General features: G+C 44.0%; 1 protein-coding gene and 1 pseudogene across 4 annotated transcripts in view; both read right to left on the minus strand.

Moving 5' to 3' along the window:
- Positions 1-8,100, minus strand: part of LOC115567331 (collagen alpha-6(VI) chain-like) — a 60,927-nt gene extending 52,827 nt beyond the window's left edge. For 2 of the 4 annotated variants that reach the window (XM_030393791.1, XM_030393793.1), the window contains exons 1-2: positions 7,706-8,100; positions 7,473-7,533 (exon numbers count right to left, since the gene is read on the minus strand). The gene's annotated coding sequence lies outside the window, so the exon portion shown is untranslated. Of the gene's footprint in view, positions 1-7,472; positions 7,534-7,691 lie in introns of all 4 variants that reach the window. The other 2 variants (XM_030393790.1, XM_030393792.1) reach the window with 1 other exon arrangement.
- A 447-nt stretch (positions 8,101-8,547) lies between these two features.
- The window catches only part of LOC115567799 (collagen alpha-6(VI) chain-like), a 42,651-nt pseudogene continuing 29,426 nt past the window's right edge, over positions 8,548-21,772 (minus strand).

The following is a 21,772-nucleotide window of genomic DNA, read 5'->3' on the forward strand; positions in this document are numbered from 1 at the left end:
GGTATTTCCTCAGGGTTCAGTTGTATTATGAGTCACGTCCCCCACAGGACACAAGGTATGTATTTAGAAACAAATAGGACCATAGAATAAAAGCCTGATAACATGGGATGCATTCTGTAATGACAGTGAGATGAAAAAAAAACTGAATCTGATACCTTCTGTGTTTAAACAACAGTCTTATTTTCGTGGTTCTGATCATTTTTATGAATACTTAAGATTCTGTGTATGTGTCATTTCGTATCGACTCTTCCGGGCCCTAACGGGTCATGTTGTTAATTTTCTTGAAAACTTCCCGTTAAAACTTCAAATGCTTTCGGCCTTTTGAGGTTAAGTTGATCGTGTGAGTGGTTCAGCCTCACCAACTTCTGAACATCACACAGACTCCAAGGATCATTTACAACATGTGCTCATTAAAATAGTTTTTCATATTAATTGCAGATGCAATACAAAGTGTTTCCCTTTTTCTCCTTCATTTCATGACATTTTGAAAAAACACCAATTTGTCATTTGTCAACATTTTAGGTATTTTATATATGTTTGACTTTTTTCATCAGAAATATTCTTTGGCTGCTGTTTTTGTATTTCTTCTATTCTAACAGAAACTGGGCTGAAGAGGAGAGGAGGACTTTATATCATCAGGAGGAGGAGAGGAGGACTTTATATCATCAGGAGGAGGAGAGGAGGACTTTATATCATCAGGAGGAGGAGAGGAGGACTTTATATCATCAGGAGGAGGAGAGGAGAGGACTTTATATCATCAGGAGGAGGAGAGGAGGACTTTATATCATCAGGAGGAGAGGAGGACTTTATATCATCAGGAGGAGAGGAGGACTTTATATCATCAGGAGGAGGAGAGGAGGACTTTAAATCATCAGGAGGAGAGGAGGACTTTATATCATCAGGAGGAGGAGAGGAGGACTTTATATCATCAGGAGGAGGAGAGGACTTTATATCATCAGGAGGAGAGGAGGACTTTATATCATCAGGAGGAGGAGAGGAGGACTTTATATCATCAGGAGGAGGAGAGGAGGACTTTATATCATCAGGAGGAGGAGAGGAGGACTTTATATCATCAGGAGGAGGAGAGGAGGACTTTATATCATCAGGAGGAGGAGAGGAGGACTTTATATCATCAGGAGGAGGAGAGGAGGACTTTATATCATCAGGAGGAGAGGAGGACTTATATCATCAGGAGGAGAGGAGGACTTACATCATCAGGAGGAGGAGAGGAGGACTTTATATCATCAGGAGGAGAGGAGGACTTTATATCATCAGGAGGAGAGGAGGACTTTATATCATCAGGAGGAGAGGAGGACTTTATATCATCAGGAGGAGAGGAGGACTTTATATCATCAGGAGGAGAGGAGGACTTTATATCATCAGGAGGAGGAGAGGAGGACTTTATATCATCAGGAGGAGGAGAGGAGGACTTTATATCATCAGGAGGAGGAGAGGAGGACTTTATATCATCAGGAGGAGAGGAGGACTTTATATCATCAGGAGGAGGAGAGGAGGACTTTATATCATCAGGAGGAGGAGAGGAGGACTTTATATCATCAGGAGGAGGAGAGGAGGACTTTATATCATCAGGAGGAGAGGAGGACTTTACATCATCAGGAGGAGGAGAGGAGGACTTTATATCATCAGGAGGAGGAGAGGAGGACTTTATATCATCATCAGGAGGAGGAGAGGAGGACTTTATATCATCATCAGGAGGAGGAGAGGAGGACTTTATATCATCGGGAGGAGGACTTTATATCATCAGGAGGAGGAGAGGAGGACTTTATATCATCATCAGGAGGAGAGGAGGACTTTATATCATCAGCAGGAGGAGAGGAGGACTTTATATCATCAGCAGGAGGAGAGGAGGACTTTATATCATCAGCAGGAGGAGAGGAGGACTTTATATCATCAGGAGGAGGAGAGGAGGACTTTATATCATCAGGAGGAGAGGAGGACTTTATATCATCAGGAGGAGGAGAGGAGGACTTTATATCATCAGGAGGAGGAGAGGATGACTTTATATCATCAGGAGGAGGAGAGGAGGACTTTATATCATCAGGAGGAGGAGAGGAGGACTTTATATCATCAGGAGGAGAGGAGGACTTTATATCATCAGGAGGAGGAGAGGAGGACTTTATATCATCAGGAGGAGGAGAGGAGGACTTTATATCATCAGGAGGAGGAGAGGATGACTTTATATCATCAGGAGGAGAGGAGGACTTTATATCATCAGGAGGAGGAGAGGATGACTTTATATCATCAGGAAGAGGAGAGGAGGACTTTATATCATCAGGAGGAGGAGAGGAGGACTTTATATCATCAGGAGGAGAGGAGGACTTTATATCATCAGGAAGAGGAGAGGAGGACTTTACATCATCAGGAGGAGGAGAGGAGGACTTTATATCATCAGGAGGAGGAGAGGAGGACTTTATATCATCAGGAGGAGAGGAGGACTTTATATCATCAGGAAGAGGAGAGGAGGACTTTACATCATCAGGAGGAGGAGAGGAGGACTTTATATCATCAGGAGGAGAGGAGGACTTTATATCATCAGGAGGAGGAGAGGAGGACTTTATATCATCAGGAGGAGAGGAGGACTTTATATCATCAGGAGGAGGAGAGGAGGACTTATATCATCAGGAGGAGGAGAGGAGGACTTTATATCATCAGGAGGAGAGGAGGACTTTATATCATCAGGAAGAGGAGAGGAGGACTTTACATCATCAGGAGGAGGAGAGGAGGACTTTATATCATCAGGAGGAGAGGAGGACTTTATATCATCAGGAGGAGAGGAGGACTTTATATCATCGGGAGGAGGAGAGGAGGACTTTATATCATCGGGAGGAGGAGAGGAGGACTTTATATCATCGGGAGGAGGACTTTATATCATCGGGAGGAGGAGAGGAGGACTTTATATCATCGGGAGGAGGAGAGGAGGACTTTATATCATCAGGAGGAGGAGAGGAGGACTTTATATCATCGGGAGGAGGAGAGGAGGACTTTATATCATCGGGAGGAGGAGAGGAGGACTTTATATCATCAGGAGGAGGAGAGGAGGACTTTATATCATCGGGAGGAGGAGAGGAGGACTTTATATCATCAGGAGGAGGAGAGGAGGACTTTATATCATCAGGAGGAGGAGAGGAGGACTTTATATCATCAGGAGGAGAGGAGGACTTTATATCATCAGGAGGAGGAGAGGAGGACTTTATATCATCAGGAGGAGGAGAGGAGGACTTTATATCATCAGGAGGAGAGGAGGACTTTATATCATCAGGAGGAGGAGAGGATGACTTTATATCATCAGGAGGAGGAGAGGAGGACTTTATATCATCAGGAGGAGGAGAGGAGGACTTTATATCATCATCAGGAGGAGGAGAGGAGGACTTTATATCATCAGGAGGAGAGGAGGACTTTATATCATCAGGAGGAGGAGAGGAGGACTTTACATCATCAGGAGGAGGAGAGGAGGACTTTACATCATCAGGAGGAGGAGAGGAGGACTTTACATCATCAGGAGGAGGAGAGGAGGACTTTATATCATCATCAGGAGGAGGAGAGGAGGACTTTATATCGTCAGGAGGAGGAGAGGAGGACTTTACCTCATCAGGAGGAGGAGAGGAGGACTTTATCTCATCAGGAGGAGGAGAGGAGGACTTTATATCATCAGGAGGAGAGGAGGACTTTATATCATCAGGAGGAGGAGAGGAGGACTTTATATCATCAGGAGGAGGAGAGGAGGACTTTATATCATCATCAGGAGGAGGAGAGGAGGACTTTATATCATCAGGAGGAGAGGAGGACTTTATATCATCAGGAGGAGAGGAGGACTTTATATCATCAGGAGGAGAGGAGGACTTTATATCATCGGGAGGAGGAGAGGAGGACTTTATATCATCAGGAGGAGAGGAGGACTTTATATCATCAGGAGGAGAGGAGGACTTTATATCATCAGGAGGAGGAGAGGAGGACTTTATATCATCAGGAGGAGGAGAGGAGGACTTTATATCATCAGGAGGAGGAGAGGAGGACTTTATATCATCAGGAGGAGGAGAGGAGAACTGAGTTTACTGTTTGAGTGAACTGTTCCTTTAATACTGTCTGACTTCCTCTGTGTGGCTCATTGGTCTATAAGTCTCTTAAAACTCCTGACAAACAAAGATTGTTCTTTAAAAATGTGAGTAATTTCATCAAACATCGTTAGCAGAAACAGTCTGAGAGAGCCTCACCGAGCTGTTAGCATGGATGTAGACTCTTCATCAGGTTCTGCTTCATTTGAAATGATCAACTCTTTCGTGCATTCACGTAACAAGCTGACAGGACAGAGTATGAATCTCAGACTGGATCTAGAGTCTGACATTAACGGAAAAACTGTGTGGTCCAGTTTTCAAGTGAATTTCGGCAGGAACTGAGAATCAACACAACTCTACAGTTGAGAGAGAGACAGAGAGAGACCTCAAAGTCCACAGGAACAGCCTCAATAATGGATGCAGAGCTGAACTGGGCCAATTTCTCCTTCTAATTCGGATCCAAAACAGAGCAATAAATTCTACCAACACCTCAGAGCTAGCGAGCCCAGCTTCTACCACTACAAAGCCCTACGATGCCAAGAGGAGAGCAAAGAAGGGAGTCCCCTCAGCCAGCTGGTCCACAGGCTGAGCTCCAACAGCACCGGGCACCAAGACCGCCCTCACACCATCCAGCCCCACCAAATTATAGCAAAAGAAAAAGACAATTACATCGACTATTGGACATCCACAACCAAAACCCAAAGCAAACTTCAATGCTATTTGGCCCTAAACAGACAATACTCCATGGCAGATTACCTGAGCTCTGTAATTGACCCGAGACTGAGGAAAACGTTGACTACGTACACACTCAGCGACCACAGTCTGGCCTTAGAGAGGCTGACACAGACAGGCCTGGCTGTCCAGAGAGGACCAGCTGTGTCGGTTCTGTCCACACAGACAGACCTGGCTGTCCAGAGTGGACCGGCTGTGTCGGTTCTGTCCACACAGACAGACCTGGCTGTCCAGAGTGGACCGGCTGTGTCGGTTCTGTCCACACAGACAGACCTGGCTGTCCAGAGAGGACCAGCTGTGTCGGTTCTGTCCACACAGACAGACCTGGCTGTCCAGAGAGGACCGGCTGTGTCGGCTCTGTCCACGCAGACAGACCTGGCTGTCCAGAGAGGACCGGCTGTGTCGGCTCTGTCCACGCAGACAGACCTGGCTGTCCAGAGAGGACCGGCTGTGTCGGTTCTGTCCACACAGACAGAACCGGCTGTCCAGAGAGGACCGGCTGTGTCGGTTCTGTCCACACAGACAGGTGGAGACAGAGCAGCACTTCCTGCTGCACTGTGACACATACACAGACATCAGAACCCAGATATACACTAAAATCACAAGTACAACCCCAGACTTCCCCAAACTATCAGACCAAGTAAAACTACAACATTTACTAGGAGAAAAAAGTGGCACTGCTGTAGATGCAGCGAGATCTGTGAATGCTGCCACAGGAGAAGAGACGAGCTGCACAACAACACCTGACATGATTTCCTCCACATGAACCAGCTGATCCTGACTGGGTTCTTACCTGCACACTGATATTCTGTTTATTATTGTTGTTATTATTGCTATTATTGTTATTATCATCATTATTATAATTATTATCATCATTATTATTGTTAACATTTTTGTTCTGTCATCCTGTACGCTTTGGCAATATTGTGAACCACAGTCATGCCAATAAAGCTTGTTGAAATTGAAATTGACAGACACAGAGAGAGAGAGAGAGATACGGAGAGAGAGACAGACACACAGAGAGAGAGAGACAGAGAGAGAGAGACGGAGAGAGAGACAGAGAGAGAGAGAGAGACAAAGAGCCCATATCCAGAAAGTACGACGACGCATATCTTTCCCTTGGATTCACAGTGAGTGTGGTAGGAGAGGAGGAGAGACCTGTTTGTGTTTTGTGCCTGAAAACTCAGAAGAAGATTTGACAGGAAACAGGATGAGAGAGAGGGGATGACACGCAGCAAAGGGACCCAGGCTGGGACTTGAACTCAGGTCCACTGCAGCGAGGACAAAGCTTCTGTACATGAGACGCCCGCTCTACCAACTGAGCTAAACGACACTCAGCCACCAGTTCTCTCCGAGAGAAAACTGGTATGAATACAGAAAGCAGGAAAATCGTTTTCAAACAACAGCATCATTGAGCAGCAAGGCACAACTAGCATCATAAAGGGTCGCATACAGAATTGCAAAATGTAAGAAGCCACACACGATAGCGGAGGAGCTCATCCTTCCTGCAGCTATAGATATGGTGTCCATTCTGATTGATGAAACAAGTGCAGGAAAAATAAAGGTCCCCCTGTCTAACGATGTTAAGGTGCGTATGTGACATTTTTTCACAAAGTTTGAGCTACGAAAAGAAATGTGTTTATTTCTGGAGGAGGAGCGCATGGAAGAACTTGCAGTCAAGTTTAAAGACAAACAATTTCTGATTAAACTGGCTTCTCTAAGTGACATATTTGGAAAGCTGAATGATGTAAATCTCCAACTTCAAGGCAGAGATAAGCACATTCCTCACCTGGCAGACAAGATCAGCTCATTCACTCGAAAGCTGGACGTATAGGAACAAACACCTTGAGAGGGAAAATACTGATTCTTTTGAGGATCTAAGTGCATTCACTGAAATGAATGATTTGGACACCACAACAGTGATTGGGTGTCTTAGGGAGCACATATCCTCACTGGGAGGTTTCTCCCAAAAATACTTCCCAGACAGCAGTGCCAAGTATGACTGTGTGAGAGATCCCTTCAATGCAGTAGCGCCTGCTGACTTCAGCTCTGAAGTGAAATACAGGCTCATTGCAGCCACAAGTATAGTTAGAGTACAGAGACCTGAGCCCAACAACTTGTTTTTGCGCAGTTTCCAGCAAAAATATAATCATCATACTTCTTTCCAAATGCCTGCACTTATTTTTGTTCTGTTGCCCAATATATACTTCATTGTTGTTTAGATTGCAAATGTTCAGATGTTTAGGTCAAACAGCTGGCTTTGTTGCCAACTGTTGTTGTTTGGTCTTTGCACAGATTGAACTTTCATCATTCTTTATTTTTGTTAAATGTGATTGCACATTTTGTGATAATAATTGTATATAAAATAAAGCACAAGTTGATGGCGCAATTGGGGGGGGGGATTCTTCTTCCTCCATAGGGGGCGTGTCGGACAATGTTTGAGAACCACTGATGGTTGACCACAAAACTACATAAGATTTAACTTTAATTACAACAAACTGCGACTATCTTGACTTGAAAATGGTCTTTTAAGTTGACAAAAATCCTCAAATAAAAAACAAACTGCTTTAACACAGTGAAACACAACATTAGCGACTGTCACGCACATTCATAAACATTGTTTTTATCAATTATGGTAAAAGAGTCAGAGTTGTATCAGCACTTTACCTTTGAAGGGACTTCCAGACTGAAGGACTTGATTGACGCAGTTTTCACTAGCATGAAGTGCCTAGCATGTTGAAAAAAAACAAACCGTTATTTTCCGTTAGCTGATGGATTCTCAATCCTCCAAACACTTGCCGGGATGAAAACTCTGATGAGCAAATACATTTACAACATTTACTGATTTCTTAATTTCCGTATATCTGTTGACCTTACAGTACCCACCTGACACAGTTTACCTGAACAGATGAACCCTTTACCTCCGCAGCAGCTCCCGCTCGTTCACTTCCGGCCGTTAAAACGTCGAGCTAGCTTGTCAGGCCGCAGTAGCTCATGGTGCGTTCCAGTGCACTCGGACAAAAAGTGCACTGGAACTGTCATCCAAATCGAAAACTCGGGCAAGATCCGCGAAGCCCGATTTCACCGACACAAACACACGTGACGTGACAGCACACATGGAACAATTAGTTTTAACCTCTTCATCACTTTTAGTGTTTGTGTTTTAAAACGCGCAGTAATTACAACTTTGTAGTTGCCAGTTTCACTTGCATTCAGTTAATTTGCGCTCAATAGAAGTAATTAAAAGTGTACGTTAGGAGCCGACTTCTTCTGTCTTCTATTTAACTGTTAAATTAGTCGCTGTAGCTGCTTGAGAAGTTCGGAAAATTGCCACTCAAAAACCTGTTTGTAGCGAGCGTCCGTGTTTTACTGAAATTACGTCTCTCAATGAAACGCACCATAATTTACGCCAGCGCTAATATTCTAGCTAAGACCCGCCCCCACCCTGCCGCTGATTGGTTACTACTGGCTGCCGTTGCGCTACTCTACCGCTCGCGTGCACAACGGATTGTTAGCAGCTAGCTTCCTAGCTACAGAAGCTAACTACCTGGTGTGGACTCTGGTCATCAGCGCCAGTGACTAAATGATTTCAGTACACAACACACTGAAACACAACAACACAGGCGCTGTCACCTTCTACACACTTCGAGCCTGTGGCATAAATTAGCCACACGTGCTAATTTAACCAGCTAAATAATACCAGTTTGATTCCCTGGTCTGTAGAAAACACCCAACGCACCAATCTTCATTGAAAAAACACACGTTTTAATGTTAGCTACAAACAAGCACAGGTTCTCCTCACATGGTTTTTATTCATTATCCAGTATTTCAGTAAGTTTGCGTTCGCTGAGTAAAACATGAAAAAACCCACATTCAATTAACAGTATTAATGTAGAGCCACAGTTTAAAGTTTTGAGTGTAATTTGGTGTGTTTATTGTCTGCAGATCTTTAAATCCGTCCTAGTGAACAAACTAAATTCTCCACTTATTTTTGAGCAGCGTTTGAGTACAACAGCTGGATGAAGTGGAGATATTTCTACTACATTAAATGTTGGGTAGGTTACTAATAATAACACATTTAATGCTTCACAGGTTACTCTATAGATGAATCATATGTATCGTATATACGTATTGTATATGTAAAATCTGCACAGACTCCTGCAGCTGACTGACCTCAGATCTGACGATGATGAATTGACACCATCTGGTGGCAGAAAGAAACTACTGCTGCCAGCTGTTGATCACTTTGGTTACATAGAAATTAATTTTATTGTTCATTGTTGTATTTTAACAGGATTTATGAGCTGAGAATTAAAATGTCATGATCAGCAGAGGTGAAACCAGCTGGAAGTTTCCTTGAATATATTGAAAAGATTTGTGGTGTTCGTCTTTCTGAAAGAGTTTTTAGAGTTTTTGTTGCTCGAGGGTTGTTTTGTGTTTATAGACGCTGTAGATATGGACAGATAATCTGCATTATGGTACTGATGGACAGGAATGAGTTTAGTTGTTAGGTGAAATATAACTTTTAATCACAAAGTAGTGCAGAAAAGAAAATTATAGTTTGTTGTTAAAAAAATTTTGCTAGATCAAAATGACAGTATTCGTCTGGCTTCTCTAAAAAAAAGGAAACAAAAATAGCACCTCATCTGCCAGAAACAAAAAATATCCTGAAGGTCCTCAGAGTCCGTGTTGTGAATCAAACGCTGTGTTTGTTTTTCTTTGAAGATGAATGTTTTTGATGATTTTTCCTGCTTCACCTTCGGACCACAGCGGTGCTTCTACTTCATTCGATGCGTTCACGTCCCATGACAGCGAGTCCTCCCCTCTGAGTCTGTGTCAGACACGTCTTCTCGCAGTCCTTCTTCGTCACAAAGCGGTTTTTGTTGCCACCGCAGCCGCTGTACCAGAAGTGAGTGCATCTCCCTCGATCGTTGTCAAAGGACCACATCTTTGTGTATTCCTGGCAGCCGCCGGTGTCCTGTCTGAGCAGACAGACAGCTGGAGGAAGACAGGAGAGAGATTCACGTGTTACACTGAGCACATCACTCGTCTCTTTGCTGTGAAGATTTACACACTTATTTCTAGTGACGACGTCCTCTGAATTTAAGCGACCACACTGGGATGTTGTTGTCACAAATCATACGTGACTTCATCCATTAATCCATCAGTCAACATTCGCTTCTGTCTGATTCAGTGTCTCCTGAAGACACAATCTAATGAGACACTGCTGCAGAAATATGAGATATACACAAAGTTGCAATTATTAATTCATTAATTGTTAAGTGTACAACTACTTTGAGAGCTGATCAATATTATTGAGTTATTCCAGCTTTTTAAAGGGGACACATTTTGCCAAAAGTACTGAGGACGACATCTAGAGGCTCATCCACATTTTGCTCCTTTTTCTGACATTTTTACAGACAGAACAGCTCGTTGATTAGTCAAGAAAGTAATCAAGATTAATGGAATATATAAATAATCGTCCTACATATACAGAACACATGAAATAATACATGAAATCTATGGTCTCATGTTTAAAAAAGATTCAGCTGCTCACAGTTATTTTCATGAATTGAACAGGAGGAAACATCGATTTGTTAGGGACTATTTTCAGCAGCGCATTAATACACATTTGGTGCTTGAGTGTGTGTGTTCATGGTGGTGAAGGAACAACAGTGATACAGACACGATGCTCATTCGTGTTACGTCACTGTTGGTTTGAAATGAGGTTTAAAGGAGCAATATGTAGTTGTAAAGAAGAAATTCAAACTCAGAATCTTAAAGGTCCCATATTATACTGTTTTTCATCAATTTCACACAGCTGTCAGAGGTCAAACAACACTGTATTTGAAATTATTGCCCAAAACCCATCCATGGTCCTGAATTTCAGCTGTCTACAAGTTGCTCTACTGAGAGCAGCTGTTTCTGTGCCTGCACCTTTAAATGCTAATGAGCTCCGTCTGTCAACGCCTGCCTCGCTGCTACACGCCCCTCTCTCAGGGAGATGAAGCCCCTAGTGGTAGCATGCGCTAATGTTTACGGTGGATGTATCGCTATGGCTCACTGAGATGCTTCGTTCAACCAAACCAGTTTGACCCAGAATCTGACCCAGAAGGAGAGGCTCCTGCAGAAGTACAGACTAACAGAATAATGTTAGTTTGTTCTATGTGTTGTTACAGTTACTACCATGTAGCTAATGGCTTACAGCTAGCGAAAGCTGTGTTTGACTCACGAACCGCAGCCGGCATGTTGTCGTTAAAAATGAAACGCAGCCGCTGTCTCTTCTGTTGTTCTGTAGCTGGGACAGAATATAGGCACTGATGTTGATTATTACAACCAACAGCAGAGCAATTTGTGTGTCTAACTCTGAGCGATGACATTGTGAAGCACTGCTATCTTACCGCTGGACACACGAACTTCACCTCGGTGATGAACGCCACCCTCTCTGATATCTCCAATCACCGCTCAGTGGAGGTCGGCCTATAATAATGACTCCTTTCGTTACGTAACGAGTCCGACAGGAGCAGAATCTGAACAGCCTGTAGGAGCGCCGTGTTACCAGTGGGTGGGCTGCAGAGACCATGCAGGACTCGATTGCTTTCCTCATTCTGGGAGTTGGCAGGCTCAGAGAGGACCAGCTTATATATGTAGAGACCACAGCAAACATGTTTTTCATAATATGGGACCTTTAATATTAACAACAATAATGAGGTAATAATACAAACTTTGTTCCATCAGTGAATAAACCAGCTGTTCTTACAGGAAAGCGTGTGTGTGTGTGTGTGTGTGTGTGTGTGTGTGTGTGTGTGTGTGTGTGTGTGTACCATTGATTGGAGCTCTTGAGAGTGAACCCGGGCCGGTGGCTCTGCTCAGTGATGTCATCACAGCCGTCTGTCCCGTCTGGACCTGAGACACGTCAGTTACTTCGTCTGCCCTAAAGTCATCGTCCGGTTCAGCTGAGCCCTGACTGGACACACAGCAGCCAGAACTCATGTTGACATTTTTAAGTCAATAACACAAATCTTCTTAAATCAGGACTAATCTATGTTTTCATTGGAAAAAAAACGTTATGAATGAAAGTATTTTGCTCGTCGTCAGCTATGGAGCTTTTCAACCTTTTTTTAGCTCCCAGTTTTGTTTAAGCGTTCCCAGTTCTCAGTTTTGACTTGTTGCTGAACACACCGGATGATTTAGCAGCTGAGGAGACGGAGATTCCCCTCAGGAGGAGGTGAAGACCAAGCGGCGACCTCCTCGGTGAGAAATGAGGCCAATGCAGAAGTACCCAGAACTGCAGTTCCTCTAACAGCGACTTGAGGCTCCAAAAGTGAGTCACTCCCTGTAAGAGTCCATTTTAAAATTTCCGACTGTACAGCAGCAAAGGAGAGGGAGGGACAGACGCCGGTAATCTGGATTAAAGCAGCAAGTTTGTTGCTTGCTATGTTGCTGCTAATGTAAAGTATTCTGTGTGTTTGGGTCGAACTCAGACGAGTAGCTTAAGATGAAATTCACTTTTGTTCATGTGTAAGCACTGATAGCTTGTTAGCCTTGGATAGCTTGATAGCTTCCAGCTAGGTGGGCTCGTTTAACTAACTAGACCCGCTGCAGCTGAGTTAGGTGGTGCCAATATGCCAACGATCGGTCCGACTTTGAGCTTCATCCCAGCTCTTCAGAAACCTGTGACTCTTTTCACTTTTATGGTCACTGATGAACAGAGATGACTGGACTTTGTCAAATGATAACTCAAAATGAATCATCATTAATAAGTAGCTGTCTATGGTTATGTGTAAATGTTCAGAAAGTGTGAGTTACCCGTTTAAAGTTTCGTCAATTATTATGTCCGGCAGCTGGTTGCAGGCCTGTTTTACTGCAGGAGGAGGATACGCGTTCATTCCCTCTGAAATAAACAGGACAGATACATTCAAGTTTGTTTTTAATAAGAAACGATAAAAAGAAATGTGTTTGATGGGCAGCTGTTGAACAATACATTTCATGAACAGATGTCTTTACTCTCCAAATGTTAACTTACTACGACGGGGAATCCAGTGCCAACGTTCAGTCATGCAGCTAATGCTAGCGGTCCAATTAGCTGACATACGTTAGGCCCACGTTTGCCAGAAGCCAAACCTACCAAGAAAACCACCTTGGCACTGTGCTCCCAGTCTTTACACACTGGCATCTGTCCTCTGATCACTTGATCGGCTGTGATCACTGGGAGCTCACAGTCAGTTTGACATGTAGCTGCATGTCAGATTCAGTGCTAATGCTATTGACTACTATAAACACAAATCAATATTCTTGACTTAAAAAAATTTTTTTTTTACAATAAAACATGTGGACACTAATGACACTCAGCCTGACATCTGCAGCTGTGAAACAATAACACTTTTACTCTAATTCAATCCTGAGTCTGGTTCTTACTGTTGAGGGTGGAGAGGAAGACCCTGAAGAAGCGCTGGGCGTAGCCCTGCTCCTCGGCCTTCAGTCTGCTGAGGTGGATCAGGTGCTGGTCCACAGGCGGGCTGGCCAGCTCCTCCACCTGCGTCCTGTTGAAGCGCTCGCCGACCGTCACCACAAACATGGCCACCCCCTCACACTTGAGCTTCTGGGAGAAGTAGTGCAGCCGGGCTCGGTCCTCGTAAGCCGTCTGGGTGCCCACCACCGTCAGCACCGCCCTCCTCCTCCGGGCAGGCTGGCCTTCATCAGCACCTCCTTCAGGGTGAACTCCAGCGTGTGTCCCAGCGCCGAGGAGCCGCCCTGCTGCCTCATGTTCTGGAGCAGGTGGGTCCTCATCAGGTCGTGGTTCTGGTAGGTCTGCAGGCCAAACTCTGGCTTTGTGACCTGGGTACCGCTCTGCTGGACTACAGCCACCCGGGCCTGGTTCCCGGCCCTGCGGGGCTGCGAGCTCACAGCCAGCTGTTCCACCACAGAGCCCAACAGCTGCTGGGCGCCCACATACTCATCAGCCTTCACCTCCCTGGAGCTGTCCACCACCAAGACCAGGTCCAAGTCCACCTGCTGAGGCCGCACCAGCTCCTGGATGAAGGAGCACTCCTCTGAAGGCATACAGGGGTCTGAGGAAACAACAGAGTAACCATCGAGACGCCAACTGCGACTGCAGTCTGTCTTTATGTTTTTTATTTACAGCAGTATTTAGCGTTGCCTCGTCTTCCTTACAGACCAGTTTAAAGCATTTGCTAAAGCTGAAAGATGGTGTCGTCCCTTTATGAAGGTCTCTACCTCTCTGGATTATAGTTCAAGACCAGTCAAGAACAAAACTGCAGTGAAATCATTATATTTATGTCATAGACTTTCTTTTAAATACGCATCACACAGCAAACCTGAAGATCTCAGCCTTCTTTTCTTTTCATTTTTTTTTTTAAAAACAATTTCTTTATTGATTTTAACAGACTCCCTTTTAACAAACAAATAATACCAGTAAAGGTTAGGACATTTTAACCCCCCAGTATCAAATAGCAGATATAACAGGGACAGGCGAACTCTAGTACATTTCGTGTTCCATATAGATAGATAGATAGAATTATATATATAATATACATTTTGTAATGAGTGATGTAATTCATGCAAATGTTCCTTCAGGTGGCACCAAAGAAACATTCTGAAATAAGTACAAAAACTTGGGTAGGATATTCATTTTCAATATATTTACCCTTCCAATGAGAGAGATAGGAAGAGTCAACCATATTTCTATAGCTTTAAGTGTTGAATTCATTATATTTTCGTAGTTTGTTGCCACTATATTTTCCAGTATAGGAGCAATTTTGGTACCCAAATATGTAAAAGTGTTGGAAATCCTAAAGGCAGAGATACATCGACCAGGATCTTGACTTTCCCATTCATTAAGCAACATAAGTGAAGATTTAGATGCATTTATTTTATACCCAGATGCTTTGCCAAATGTTTTGATCAGGTCTAAGAGTGCAGGTATAGAGGTGTCTAAATGTTTAAGGAATAAAATTACGTCATCTGCAAAGAGAGCTATTTTGTGTTCTTTGTTACCAATTCTGATTCCCTGTATTCGTCTGTGAGTTCTGACTGCTATTGCTGAGGGTTCTGTAGCTAGAATAAAGAGAAGTGGTGATAAAGGCGACCCTTGAGATCATCCTCTACTAATGTTAAAGGATTCAGACACCACTTCATTGGTTAGCACCTCAGCCATAGGGTTTAAATGTAGTAATTTAATACATTTATAAAAGATTTCTCCAAATCCGAATCGATCTATAACCTTGAAAAGATAGGGCCATTCGACCCTATCAAAGGCCTTCTCTGCATCCAATGATAGAAGGCCTGTATCCTTTTCTCCTTTTCGGTTATACTGTTTATGATATTGAGGACCTGTCTTACATTATGGAACCCTTGCCTGCCCTTTATGAACCCATTTTAATCATCCCCCACAATTTCTGGAAGAACAACCTCTAGCCTTCTCGCCAAGATTTTGCTGTGATTTCCTTCTTTTCATTTGAATCTCTTTGATCAATTTGTTAACAGGCCAAGATTTCTAAAATGAAGATTATTACCGACATCAAATGTAAATCGAGCTCACCGTAACAGATGGCACAGTTCTTCACCTTCCTCAGGTCAGCAGCCATGTTCCTCCCCAGCACTGTGAAGATGGAGTGTCCAGTGTCGTCAACCTGAGATGAATCATCAGCTTTAATTAGTAATCACAGGTTTATTTTGTGGTCAGTAAGATTTCAGTGAGATAAAACTGGGAGCTAATTCCAGTAAATGTGATCGAAGCTGGAGATCCCGAAACTGAGAAACTGAGAAACCTGCTGAGAGAACTGTTTGTGTTTTCCTGCTGCACAGAACTCAACTAGAACTCAACATTTAAATCCCAGGTGCTGCTCACAGGGTCAGCTGAGGTGTCAATCAATGTGATGATGTCACAGTAAGGGTTGTGTAACATTCATGTCCTTGGTCACAATAACTCCGCCCCCAGTCCCTGATGTCAGGGGTTCTGTGTTCTAGATTAGGCATGGGCCGGTTACCAGTTTCAAGGTATACCATGGTATGAAAAAGTCACGGTTTCAAAACCACTAAAATTTTCCGTCATACCGTTCCTGTGGTATGAGCGTTTTTTTGTTTTTTTTTTTAATGTGACGTGACGTCTCGTCAGAGAGAAAGTAGAGGTTCCTCACGCCGCGTGCAGCTGCAGCGTAAAGTGCCCCTCCCCCCCGCACTGCTGTGAGTGAGTGACAAACAGGCAGCATGATGGCTGAAGGAGGCGAGACCCACAAACTTTTCCCCCCGTCTAAAAGGACCAACTCGGCTGTATGGGAGTACTTCGGCTACCGTAAAAAGCCAGGCAGCCACGGCTTGGAGGAAGAGGGTCGCCCGACGTGCAAAACATGCTTGAGGACAGTGGCAGCCCGAGGAGGAAATACATCCAATATGATCGCGCATCTACGGGAGCACCACCCATCGCTGTATGCTAAATTAAAGGTAAAGTTAAGGTTGTCTTGAAATGAATGAGCGTATTAGCGTCTGACATTAGTGAAATGAGCTTGTTACTGAGGCAGATGGTAGTTACCATATCTTTTCTTTATCTCTATGATAGTAAACCTTTTTTTTTTTTTTTTTTTTTTCCACTGAGGCAGATATGGTAACTAGCATGCTAAATACAGACATTCAAAATACACATTTTAGAGCTGTAATCATAATACCGTGAAACTGTGAAACCGTGATATTTTTGCCTGAGGTAATCATACCGTCAGAATCTCATACCCGCCCATGCCTGTTCTAGACCAGCAAAGTGTTGGTGATCCGGTTCTTTGGCTGTTGAAATGCAAAAGTCCAGTTCCCTGAGCAGCCACTGGCTCTGGACCAACACCTGAACTATTTGGTCAAAAAGGAGAATGAGTAAACAAAAATGAGTCCTGTTCTGAACTTTGATGACCCAAACCCACCTCGACTGCTCTTTGAACAAGTGGAGCGTTACGCATGGAGAGGATTGCTGGGAAGATGTTCAGGGCCCGGAGCTCCATCAGGGCGGTAGTGACGTCAGTATTGTCCTCCGTCGGCCCATTGGTGAAAAAGACAGCCACTTTCCTCATTGTTAGTCCTGCACGGACGCGCTTGAAGACGTTGCGACCCACAAAGAGCATGTTGGCCCCCAGCTGGCGTCGGTCAGTAGCCCTCTCCAGGGTGATGTTCTTCACAGATTCGATCAACAGCCTCTTGTGGCGCCAGATATCGAAGCGAATCAGGTACTGGGTGGAGGAGCTGTATCCCACCACGGCGACGCGAGCTCCCGTCGGACAGTTGCTCTCGGTGAGGGCGAGGTCCTCCAGCAGGGAGAGGAGGGCGGAGCGCTGCCTCTCGAAGATCGCCGGCGTCACGTCCGCGGACATGTCCAGAGAGAACACCAGCTCGAGGGGGGTGGCCGGGCACTGGGGTCGACCTGGAGGAGGTAATGTTTGAAAAGAAGTTAATAAAGTAACACTACCACACAAATACATCCTGAAACTGGAGACCTGAGTTTAGACTTAACACAAAACCAACATCGAGGTTTCACAGGAACACTGAATGGATTCAAATCACAGTTTGCTGCTGAAACAGAGATTTCTGATTAAAAAAACTAATTTTAAGAAAATAGCCTTTAAAGATATGTAAAACTTTAACTTACAGACGTCAACATGAAACATTTGATTACTTCCATTAAGGGAATTATTTTTCCATATTACAAGTTTTCAGATATTTTATGTTTAAATATGCAAATGTAGCCTCAGAAAAACTGAATCTGTGTTTTGTCTGTGAAAGAGATGGTAAAAGATAAACGTGTTAATATTTGCTTCGTGATCTGACCTCCAGCATCTGCAGAGTGAATCTGAAGTCTTGTTTTGTACTTACCAAAAGATTCTGGCTGACAAAATGGAGATATACATACCTATGCAACACACTGCGAGGAAGAGAAAAACAATTTAAAGATTATTTCATCAAGACAACAAGCGTCCTTTAAAAAGCACAGAGTGAAATACAGACATCAAACTCCTGGTTCACAAATGAATTATCTGACTTATTAACGGAGAGATGTGAAGCCTGGAGATAATTCCCATTGGACGGCTTTCAGGTGCCAATCATGGTGAGGAAAGCCAGATCTGAGTGTTTCCTGGATTTAATCGAGGCTGTAAATTATAATAAAATGTCTCTTGCACATGATTAAATCTCTCTACAACTGACGGTGATACTGTATAATCTCAGCTTGTGACAGTCTGCTGTTCACTTCTCTGACGTGTCTTCGAATGTAGAGCGGACAATATTGACCCTTTTCAAACAAATCTCTTCATTATATTAAATTATCTTATCACAATTATCTTACATGAACTTTAAAACATGTCTGAAGGTGATCTCACAGTCTGTTCTTCCCCTATACTGACAGGAAGCAAGATCAACTGTTGTGTCTTCAAAATAAAACGTCTGCTGAGCTGAGCTGAGACTGACAGACACATTTTTTGCAACACATGAATTTTTCCACAAACATACTCAACACTTACTGCAGTTGTCTGTGATGATGCGGGTCAGAGTGCATTTCTGTGACGAAAGCAAATATGTCAAAATATGTATAAGTATATTTAATTATTCCCTTAATGTTGGCACATGAGTTTAAAAGGTGGATTTACCGCCATGCTTTCTCCAGGAGGACCTCTGGGACCCTGGGGAGAAGTGACAGCAGGGATATTAGAAAACTCTTTTTACCTAAATCCCACCAGCATGTCTGGATTCCCACCAGGGGAAGAAATATCTTCCTGCTTCTTCTGCGTACTAACTCCGAGCTGATCAACAGGGTCGACCCAACAGTAACAACTGTTTACGTGTCGACATGTGAAGCTACGGCAGCCTGTAAAGTCTTTTACAACTTATATGAGGATTCTCAGATCCTCAGTCCTCCTGACTGAGTCGTCAGTGAACTTCTGCTCCAGAAAACAGAATCCCAGATTTGTTGTATATGTTCAACGTCCTCGTGTTTGGCTCGACTGGCGACTGTTTATTCTGGAAGTTTTCTCTCCCGAGTTTCCTGCTTTTGCTTCTTTTCCTGCCAATTAGCAGGTAATGATCCCCACTGCCTTCAATCAAACTAAATCTGTGACTTCTTGTACTATTCTTTTACTTCTCCTGCTTTATGTGAATTCATTTCAGCTCTTCTAGTTTATTTTGCTCTTTTAAATCCTATTTTAAAGAAGCACTACACAGTTCAGGGTAATAGGTAACAATAGAAACTGAGAAATATGTATTTTCTCCAGGGTCCGCCACATATAAACACAGTAACACAAATTGTGTTGTCCTTTAGTTTGTTCAGTCAGTGAAGATATTTTCTCATCAACATTTCTTCAACAAAACTACAGACTGCTCCTTTAATATCTTTTATATTGTCCCTATTCCGTCTTGTGTTTCTGTTCTTAATGCTCTCCTTCATCTCTTATAGAAAGTGCCTCTGCTTTATTTACCGATGGTCAGTATATGATGGAATTTAGAGCAAACGTCTCTTTGTCACTTCCCATGTTGTGTGTTGGGTCGGGATCTCAATCACAACTCTTTATAACAGCATCCATATAATAAACACTGGAGTGGATTCAAAAAGGGGGGGGGGGGGGCTACAGTGTGCTGACCCGACTGGATCCACTGCCGCACCACCAGACTAAAGACCAACACTCAGTTGAAAATGACGTGCTCATATTTGTGGTCAGGCACCTTTTGACGATCATATAGCAAATAAATCATCACTGACTCATGTCTGCTGCTGCTCCAAGAGTAAAGGTGCCGACTCACCGGGTGTCCTGGACCTCCATCTGTTCCAGGGTCGCCGTCTCCTCCGTCTCTGCCTCGTCTCCCCTGGGTTGACAAGACAAGAAATAAAAGTCACCGATGAAGCAAAAACTTAAACAGTGACTAACATAAACATACAGGTGTGCTGTGTCTCACCTCTTGACCTTTGCTCCCTTTGCCTCCTGGACCTCCTCTGGTTCCATTTGTACCCCGAGGACCCTGAACACATCAGACACACAGAGACAGAAAGTCGTCGCTCGTCCCTCAACAGCCTGGTAACCAACTTAAGAAGGTGGGGGAATCATTTAGATTTGCATTTCTAGAAAATGGATGGACTCACCGGCAGACCAGGGTGACCAGGAAAACCAGGATTTCCCTGTAAATAAAAGGTAAGAGGTGAAAATCTGACTTCAACTTAATGCTTTTTCATTGTGTGATCACCAAACAAATCACAAGTTTGTCTCAGTTCAGGTGTGCATCCTTCAGAGGAGCATCTGAAGGCTGATTACATCACAACATGAAGGCTGTCCCAGTCTGAAGCTCCTCCAGATGCTCCTTCTTCTCCCTGTTTCTGGAGGATGCACCGCTACGATCCTTCATGACCTCACATATCCCAAGATGCTTTGTGCGCCCAAAAAAGAAGAATGAAAGAGAGAAAATGGCGACATTGCGTGGCGTAGATCGTCACTTTCGCGGGCCTGGGCGGCAGAAATGGTGACGTAAGAGTAAAACATCTGGTGACACAACCAGGAAATGCTCCAAAGGCTAGACCGTCACATTTAACAACGGCTGACGAGGTTAACAAGGTCTCTCTGAAGGACTCGCCTTCACAGACCACAAAGGCCGAGTCCTTCAGAGGATGCAGACCCTGAAGTGAGACACAGCCTTTCAGTCGTGTTTCATGTTGATCGCTCTGCAAACTCAGCAACAAATCTCCTTTCTTTTCTGTATTCCAAGTCATGAAGATCAGCTCTACCTTGGCACCTTCGGTTCCTTTAGGTCCATAACCGTCTCTCCCATCCTGACCCTGAAACCGAGCACAGACAGACGTTTGAATCACTGATGGAGTTATAAATATACAGTGTACATTGATCAGCTGCTTACTGGCATTCCTCTGGATCCCTGTGAGCCTGGAACACCTGGACCACCTGGTTCTCCTGGTTGGCCCTTTAAAAACAACAACAAACAATTTAACCCTTCTCTCTACTGAAGACACAGAACCCGCCTGACTGACTGACCGCTCAACAAACCCTGTCAAACTCAAAACACTTTGCACCCATTTATCAAACATGTTTCTGTGAATGTTAGTTTGCTTACCACATGAGCGGCTCGGTTCTAGAGATCTCAATGTCTGAATACCTCAACAACTGTTCTGTAACAAAATGTGGTTCATGTTCCCTTCAGGATGAACCACAATAACTCCGGTGAGCCTCTGACTTCTCATCAGCGCCCTACAGACTGATGTTGGAGGAGCGATCGCAGCCAGACTCATTTCATGAAGTCTAGACATTCATGAAATCACAGATGAGACGCAGGAAATGATGTCACGCACCTTCTGTCCATTATGGCCACGACGTCCGGGTTGTCCCGGGCCTCCCGGTTGTCCTGGGTTACCCTGCAGGGACAGCAACAGAGTCAGAGCAGGAGGAGCCTCCAGCACAGCGAGGCGTCAGCAGTACGAGTCACACAGATGAAGCCTGAGGATGTGGAGGTGACGTACTGACCTGAGGTCCAGGGAAACCGTTTATTCCTCGCAGTCCAGGATCGCCTTTTTCCCCTTGGCGTCCCTGCAGAGAAACATGGACTGGATCAGAACCGTGCTCCTCATTCACGTCACTACCTGACAGCTTTCCGCCGACACAGTGACGTCGTCTTCTGTCCTTCATTGACTTTATGTGTTCATTCATATTTGCAATATTTCTTTGTATTATTTCTTTTTCTGATCTGATTGTTTCTGATTTTGCCTCTTTAATTTTTTTACTTGTAATTACTCACATTGACTTTTTGTGTTTTACATTTTCTGTTCATTTGTCGGCTTCCTCGTGTTCGACTCGACTGTTGACTGTTTATTCTGGAGTTTTGCTCTAAAGAGTTTCCTGCTTCTGCTTTTTTTTCTGCAAATTAGCAGGTAATGATCCCCGCCGCCTTTAATCAAATGGTAACTTTGTCATGTCTATCTTTCA

Source organism: Sparus aurata, chromosome 17 (assembly GCF_900880675.1).
Source record: "Sparus aurata chromosome 17, fSpaAur1.1, whole genome shotgun sequence".
NCBI lineage: Eukaryota > Metazoa > Chordata > Actinopteri > Spariformes > Sparidae > Sparus > Sparus aurata.